Source organism: Heterodontus francisci, chromosome 5, assembly GCF_036365525.1.
Source record: "Heterodontus francisci isolate sHetFra1 chromosome 5, sHetFra1.hap1, whole genome shotgun sequence".
In the NCBI taxonomy this organism is placed as follows: domain Eukaryota; kingdom Metazoa; phylum Chordata; class Chondrichthyes; order Heterodontiformes; family Heterodontidae; genus Heterodontus; species Heterodontus francisci.
Window position 1 is genome coordinate 124,542,170 of NC_090375.1, and position 9,146 is coordinate 124,551,315.

Below are 9,146 nucleotides of genomic sequence, written 5' to 3' on the forward strand. Positions count from 1 at the left end.
ACTTTTCTGTAAACACCTTCTCCAAGTCAAAAAGCCCCTGCTGGGTATTTATCTGAAGACAGGTGACTTCCAGTAAGGGTGGCAAACCAGTGGGAGGCATTCAAAAGTGAGATACTACAGGCATAGTGTAGGCATGTCCCCACAAAGATAAAGGATGGTACTGCCAAATCTAGAGCCCCCTGGTTATCTAGAAGCTTACAGGATAAGTTAAAGCAGAAAAAGAAAGCATCTGACGATCACAAAAAACAATACTTTAGAAAGCCTAGAGGAGTATAGAAAGTGCAGGGGTGAAGTAAAAAAGGAAATTAGAAAAGCAAAGAGAGGCCATGAAAAATGATTGGCAGGTAAAATCAAGGAAAACCTGAAGATGTTTTATCAGTACATTAAGAGCAAAAGGATAACTAAGGAAAGGGTAGGGCCTATCAGAGATGTACAAAGGAACTTATGCGTTGATGCAGAAGATGTGGGCAGGATTCTTAATAAGTTTTTTATCCCAGTCTTCACAAAGGAGAGGGTTGATGCAGACATTGTAGTTAAAGAGGAGGTGTGAAATACTCAATACGATAAGCATGATGAGAGATGAAGTACTTGAGGGTCTGATATCCTTGAAAGTGGATAAATCGCCAAGGCCGGATAGATTGCATCCCAGGTTGTTAAAGGATGCCAGGGAGGAAACAGCAGATGTGCTGTGGATCATCTTCAAATCCTCATTAGATACAGGCGAGGTACCAGACGATTGGAGGTCTGCGAACGTTGTACCATTGTTTAAAAAGGGTGCAAGGGATAGGCCAAATAGTTATAGACCAGTCAGCCTGACCTCGGTGGTGGGTAACTTATTAGAATCAATTCTGAGGGACAGGATAAACTGCCACTTAGAAAAGCACAGATTAATCAGGGATAGTCAGCATGGATTTGTAAAGGGGAGATTGTGTCTTACTAACTTAATTGAGTTTTTCGAGGAAGTAACAAGGAGGATTGATGAGGATAGTGCAGTGGATGTGGTCTACATGGATTTTAGTAAGGCATTTGACAAGGTCCCGCATGGCAGACTAATCAGTAAAATGAAAGCCCATGGGATACAAGGAACGTGGCAGGTTGGATCCAAAATTGGCTCAGTGACAGGAAACAAAGGGTAGTAATTGACGGATCTTTTTGCGAATAGAAAGCTGTTTCCAGTGGCGTACCACAGGGCTCAGTGTTGGGTCCCTTGCTGTTTGTGGTATATATTAATGATTTGGACATAAATGTGGGAGGCATGATTGGGAAATTTGCTGATGACACAAAAATTGGCCGTGTAGTGAAGAGGATAGCTGTGGACTCCAGAATGATATCAATGGTTTGGTTGAGTGGGCAGAAAAGTGGCAAATGGAATTCAATCCAGAGAAGTGTGAGGTAATGCATTTGGGGAGGGCAAATAAAGCGAGGGAATGCGCAATAAATGGGAGGATATTGAGAGAGGGAGAAGAGGTGAGAGACCTTGGAATGCATGTCCACAGGTCCCTGAAGGTGGCAGGACAGGTAGATAGAGTGGTGAAGAAGGTATATGGAATGCTTTCCTTTATTGGCCGAGGTATAGAACGCAAAAGCAGGGATGTAATGCTGGAACTGTATAAAACGCTGGTTAGGCCACAGCTGGAGTATTGCATGCAGTCACCACACGACGGGAAGGACATAATTGCTCTGGAGAGAGTACAGAGGAGATTTGAAAGAATGTTGCCATGGCTTGAAAGTAGCAGCTATGAGGAAAGATTGGATTGGCTAGGGTTGTTTTCCTTAGAACAGAAGAGGCTGAGGGGTGACTTAATTGAGGTGTACAGAATTATGAGGGGCCTAGATAGAATAGACAGGAAGGACCTGTTTCCTTGAGCGGTGTGTTCAATTACCAGGGGGCACAGGTTTAAGGTGATTGGTAGAAGGATTAGGGGGGACATGAGGAAAAACCTTTACACCCAGAGGGTGGTGGGTGTCTGGAATTCACTGCCAGGAATGGTGGTGGAGGCAGAAACCCTCAATTCTTTTAAAAGGTACCTGGACCTGCACCTGAGGTGCTGTAACCTGCAAGGCTATGGACCAGGTGCTGGAAGGTGGGATTAGATTGGGGCGGCCGGCACTGAGACGACAGGCTGAATGGCCTCCTACAGTGCCGTAGTTTTTCTATGGTTCTATGGTTGTTTACAAACCAAGTCCAAAAGACCTTCTGATGATCTCTCTTTTAAAAAAAACACATAGTCCAGCATCTATTGAATCCTTTTTTGAGTTTTAAAACACAAGACCTCAAAATTTCACAAAAAATGGAAGTACTTTCGTAACATAGAGCATGATCATGTTTTTCATTCAAATCGTCATTTGATAGCGTAAAGTGCAGCATAATGATTAGCCTTTCTCCCCACAATAAAAATGTGGCTCCTACTTTTTTAGGCTTTTTGAAGGTTAATGCAATCCAACTGGAAAAGGTTGGCAGCCGCAAATGAAATGTTAAAGAGCCGCATGTGGCTCCGGAGCTGTGTGTTGCAGACCCCCATTCTAGGTGGTAGATGTCACAGGTTTGGAAGGCGCTGTTGAAGAAGCCTTGGCGAGTTGCTGCAGTGCGTCTTGTAAATAGTACACACTGCTGCCACTGTGCATCGGTGATGGTGGGAATGAATGTTTAAGGTGGTAGATGGGGTGCCAATAAAGCAGGCTGCTTTGCCTGGATAGCGTCGAGCTTCTTGAGTGTTGTTGGAGTTTCACTCATTCAGGCAAGTGGAGAGTATTCCATCACACTCCTGACTTGTGCCTTGTAGATGGTGGACAGGCTTTGGGGAGCCAGGATGTGAGTTACTTGCTACGGAACATCTAGCCTTTGACCTGTTCTTGTAGCCACCGTATTTATATGGCTGGTCCAGTTAAGTTTCTGGTCAATAGTAACCCCAGAATGTTGATAGTGGGGGATTCAGTGATGGTAATGCCATTGAATGTCAAGGGGAGATGGTTAGATTCTCTTTTGTTGACGATGGTAATTGCTTGGCACTTATGTGGCATGAATGATACTTGCCACTTATCAGTCCAAGCCTGAATATTGATTAGGACTTACTGCATGTGGGCATAGACTGCTTCATTATCTGAGGAGTTGCGAATAGTACTGAACATTGCGCAATCATCATCACATCTACCTGACAATGTAGAAAATTGCTAGATGTGGCCTATTCACAATAAAAACAAGGGAAATCTATTCTGGCTAATTACCACCCTATCAACGTTCCTCGGACTGCTACTCTCGCCGCATCCTGAGATCCACACTCAGTGCTATGCGCCGCCACATGTACACACTGAACGTCTCCCCAGCAGCACCGCCTCACCTTATCTCAAAGCTGTTCTACTCCGCAGTTTCATTTCATCTTTCGTCTCATCCGACGCATTAACAAAAAACTTTTTTTCTTCCTTTCAGATGCCAAGTAATGCAAGCTCCAGCAGCTGATGGGGACGAATGCTCCTTCAGATCCTCCTTCCGCTTCTCTTCCCTCTGACCCCACCCCTTCTGATCTGACCCCTTGCTGTGTATTCACTATACCCTCTGACCTCCCCCTCTCTGATGCTGAACGTTCTGTACTCAGCAAAGGTCTCAGTTTTATCCCCTTATGTCCCCACCTCAATGAATTTCGCGCTCAGCATGATGTTGAGCTCTTCTTCCGTTGCCTCCGCCTCCGGGCTCACTTCTTTGACCAGGAGTCCTCCCCCCGACCAGCAGACCCATTCACCCGCCTCCAGCATTCTCCCTCTACCTGGACTCCTCCCCCTGGCCTCTTACCCGCTCTTGATCTCTTCATTGAAAACTGTCGGCGAGACATTGGTCATCTCAATTTCTCTGCTCCCTCACACACTCTAACCTGTCCCCCTCTGAACTTGAGGCACTCCGTTCTCCCAGGTCTAACCCCGACATGGTCATCAAACCTGCAGACAAGGGTGGTGCTGTTGCTGTATGGCGTACCGACCTCTACCTTGCAGAAGCTCAACGCCAACTCAGAGACCCTATCTGTACTAATGCTTTGTCTTTCAACACACCATTAACATATTGTTTGCCTTTGCTCCATGACCTTTTGGTCAGCTATGTGGCCTTATCCAATCTACACCTTCTCGCTTGTTATCTCTTGCCCCACCCCCGCCTCACTTGCTTATAACTTTTGACATTTCTAATACTTGCTAGTTCCGAAGAAGGGTCACTGACCCGAAACGTTAACTCTGCTTCTCTTTCCACAGATGCTGCCAGACCTGCTGAGTGGTTCCAGCATTTCTTGTTTTTATTTCAGATTTCCAGCAGTGCAGCACAGTGGTGCAGTGGTTAGCACCGCAGCCTCACAACTCCAGCGACCCGGGTTCAATTCTGGGTACTGCCTGTGTGGAGTTTGCAAGTTCTCCCTGTGTCTGCGTGGGTTTCCTCCGGGTGCTCCGGTTTCCTCCCACATGCCAAAGACTTGCTGGTTGATAGGTTAATTGGCCATTATAAATTGCCCCTGGAAGAGGTAGATGGTAGGGAAATATAGGGACAGGTGGGGATGTGGTAGGAATATGGAATTAGTGTAGGATTAGTATAAATGGGTGGTTGATGGTTGGCACAGACTTGGTGGGCTGAAGGGCCTGTTTCAGTGCTGTATCTCTAAACTAAACATCTGCAGTATTTTGCTTTTATTATACCACCCTATCAATGTCATCAGTAAAACAATGGAAGGAAAAAAACACCTATTCATTGATGCTCAGTTCGGGTTCTGCCAGGAATACTTGACTCCAGATTTCATCACAGCCTTCATCCAAACTTGCATGCAAGAGCTGAATGTCGGAGGAAAGGTGAGAGAAGTAGCCCATGACATCAATGCAATATTAAACCGTATTTGGCACCAATGAACCTCAGCAAAATGAAAGTCAGTTGAGTTTTATAGGGAAAGACTTAGTCATAGAGTTATGCAGCACAGAAACAGGCCCTTCGGTCCACCGTGTCCATGCCAGCCATCAAGCCTATCTACTCTTATCCCATTTTCCAGCACTTGGCCCGTACCCTTGTATGCTATGGTGTTTCAAGTGCTCATCTCAGTACTTCTTAAATGTTGTGAGGGTTCCTGCCTCTACCACCCCTTCAGGCAGTGTGTTCCACATTCCAGCCACTCTCTGGGTGAAAAGAAAATTCCTCAAATCCCCTCTCAACCGCCTGCCCCTTACCTTAAATCTCTGCCCCCTGGTTATTAACCCTGCGCTAAGGGAAAAAGTTTCTTCCTATCTAACCTATCTATGCCCCTCATAATTTTGTAAACCTCAATCAGGTCCCCCCTCAGCATTCTCTGCTCTAAGGAAAACAACACCAGCCTTTCCAGTCTCTCTTCATTGCTGAAATGCTCCAGCCCAAGCAGCATCTTGGTGAATCTCCTCTGCACCCTCTCCAGTGCAATCACATCCTTCCTATAGTGTGGTGACCAGAACTGTACACAGTACTCCAGCTGTGGCCTAACTAGCATTTTATACAGCTCCATCATAATCTCCCTGCTCTTATATTCTGTGCCTCGGCTAATAAAGGCAAGTATCCCATATGCCTTCCTAACCAACTTATCTACCTGTGCTGCTGCTTTCAGTGATCTATGGACAAGTACACCAAGGTCCCTCTGACACTCTGTACTTTCTAGGGTTCTACCATCCATTGTATAGTCCCTTGCCTTGTTAGTCCTCCCAAAATGCATCACCTCATATTTCTCAGAATTAAATGCCATTTGCCACTGCTCTGCTCATCTTACCAGCACATCTACATCGTCCTGTAATCTAAGGCTATCTTCCTCACTATTACGACACCACCAATTTTCGTGTCATCTGCAAACTTACTGATCATATTCACGTCTAAATCATTAATGTACACTACAAACAGCAAGGGTCCCAGGACTGATTCCTGTGGTACACCACTGGTCACAGGTTTCCAATCGCAAAAACAACCCTCGACCATCACCCTCTGCCTCCTGCCACTAAGCCAATTTTGAATTCAATTTGCCAAATTGCCCTGGATCTCACGGGCACTTACCTTCTTGACCAATCTCCCATGCGGGACCTTATCAAAAGCCTTACTGAAGTCCAGTTCTATTGGTTACAGTCATACCTGACGTATAGGAGCTGACCAAGGTCTTTGGAAGCCAATCATTGCAGTACAAGGACATTGCTCCTGAAGTTCCTCAAGGTCGAGTTCTTGGTCGAATCATCTTTAACTTTTCCATTAATGGCCTTCCCTCCATTTATAAGGTCAGGAGCATTGTTGTTCACTGATGACTTCAGAGTGCTCAGCTCCATTCACAAATTCTCTGATAATAAAGTAGTCAGCTGAAATGGAGAACATTCAGGCTCGAGCTGACAAGTGGCAAATAACATTTATATAAATGCCAGACAATGATCAAAGCAAAATTCTCTGATCTTCAATGACACTGTATCCCCTATCATTAACATTGTGGTGGCTACATGTAACTAGAAGGTACTCTGTCACAAATGACTAACCACCTGACCACTCAATGCCTTTTGACCATTTACAAGGCTCATGTCAGGAGTGTGATGGAATACTCACCACTCTCTTGGATGGGTACAGCTGCAACGACACTTAAGAATCGCAACACCACCCAAGAAAGGACTGTCATTTGCTTGGTACATAGGAACATAAGAAATAGGAGAAAGAGTGGGCCACATGGCCCCTCAAGCCTGCTCTGCTATTCAATAAGATGATGGCTGATCTGATTTTGGCCTCAATGCCACTTTCTTGCCTGTTCCCCATAACCCTTGACTTTCTATAGTTCAAGAATCTATCTCAGCCTTGAATATATTCAATGACACAGCCTTCATGGCCCTCTGGGGTAGAAAATTTCAAAGATTCGTGATTTTCTGGGAGAAGAAATTCCTTTTCATTTCCCTCTTAAATTGCCTACTCCTTATTCTGAAACTATGCCCCATATTTTAGATTCCCCCATGAGGGGAAACATTTTCTCAGCATCTACCCTGTCAAGTCCCCTCAGAATCCTATATATGTTTCAATAAGATCACCTCTCATTCTTCTAATCTCCAATGAGTATAAGTCCAAACTGTTAAACCTTTCCTCGTAAGACAACCCCTTCATTCTAGGAATCGACCGAGTGAACGTACTCTGAACTGCCTCCAATGCAAGTTATCCCTCCTTAGATAAGGAGACCAAAACTGTATGCAGTAGTCTAGGTGTGGTCTCACCAATGCCTTGTATAGTTGTAGCAAGACTTCCCTATATTTATACTCCATCCCCCTTGCAATAAAGACTAACATTGTATTTACCTGCCTAATTACTTCCTGTACCTGCATGCTAACTTTTTGGCACCCTGTGCACTGGACTTTGTATCCATCCTCCTCCATCACAGTGCACTGCGACTGCAGTATGAACTAGCTACTGTCGTATGATTTGATGTAGGGTGTTGCTAGGTAGATATGTAAATAGAATGTAAGCATCATTACATGATATGATGTCATGGATTGTACAGAGCCTCACGTGAGGAGTATTGTGGTGGCAGCCATAGATGATAGACATTTGTAAATAAACTCCAGTTACCTTAACCCACAGGCTACTATATTTATTTGGTACAAAGAGTATAGTAACCCAGATATTACATGGTGGCATTTCTGACGTCCTGTCCCATGATGTTCATTTTCTTGAGGCTGATGGTTAGGCCAAATTCGTTGCAGGCAGCTGCAATCCTGTCGATGAGTCTCTGCAGACACTCTTCTGTGTGGGATGTTAATGCAGCATCATCAGCAAAGAGGAGTTCCCTGATGAGGACTTTCCGACCTTTGGTCTTTGCTCTAAGATGGGCAAGGTTGCACAACCTGCCATCTGATCTTGTGTGGAGGAAAATTCATTCTTCTGAAGACTTGAACGCATGTGAGAGCAGCAGTGAGAAGATCCCAGTGTAGGTGTGAGAACACAGCCATTTCATGACCCTCAGGATAGGAAAGGGGTCTGATGAGGCACCGCTATGCTGAATTGTGCCTTTCATATTGTCATGGAATGAGGTGATGATACTTAGTAGCTTTGGTGGAAATCCGATCTTTGCTAATAGTCTGAAGAGACCACGTCTGCTGACGAAGTCAAAGGCTTTGGTGAGATCTGTGAAAGCAACATAGAGTATCTGTTGTTTGCTGCATTTCTCCTGTAGCGAAAGGAGAACAGCAGATCAATGGTGGATCTCTCTGCTCGAAAGCCGCACTGTACCTCAGGGTAGACACACTCAGCCAGCTTCGGGAGTCTGTTTAAAACAACTCGAGCGAAGACTTTCCCCACTATGCTGAGCAGGGAGATTCCACGAGATGTTGTTGCAGTTACCGCGGTCACCCTTGTTCTTATAGAGGGTGATGATATTGGCATCGCGCATGTCCTGTGGTACTGCTCCCTCATCCCAGCACAGGCAAAGCAGTTCATGGAGTGCTGACAGCATAGTAGGCTTGGCACTCTTGATTATTTCAGGGTTAATGCCATCCTTTCCAGGGGCTTTTCCACTGGCTAGAGAATCAATGGCATCACTGAGTTCCGATTTTGTTGGCTGTTCGTCCAGCTCATCCATGACTGGCAGAGTCTGGGCTGCATTGAGGGCGGAATCATTGACAACATTTTCCCTGGAGTACAGTTCGAGGTAGTGCTCCACCCAGCGGTCCATTTGCTTGTGTTGGTCAGTGATCGTTTCCCCTGATTGAGACTTGAGGGGGGCCTCAAGAAAATGAACATCGTGGGACAGGATGTCAGAAATACTCCATCCATCAATATCAGCAACCACGCTCTGGAAATGGTTCAAGAACTCACCTACCTAGGCTCAACTATCACCAGTAACCTGTGTCTCGATGCAGAAATCAACAAGCGCATGGGAAAGGCGTCCTTTGCTATGTCCAGACTGGCCAAGAGGGTGTGGGAAAATGGTGCGCTGACATGGAACACAAAAGTCCGAGTGATTCAAGCCTGTGTCCTCAGTATCTTGCTCTACGGCAGCGAGGCCTGGACAACGTATGTCAGCCAAGAGCGATGTCTCAACTCATTCCATCTTCACTGCCTCTGGAGAATCCTTGGCATCAGGTTGCAGGACCGTAGTTCCAACACAGAAGTCCTCGAGGCGGCCAACATCCCCAGCATATACACCCTA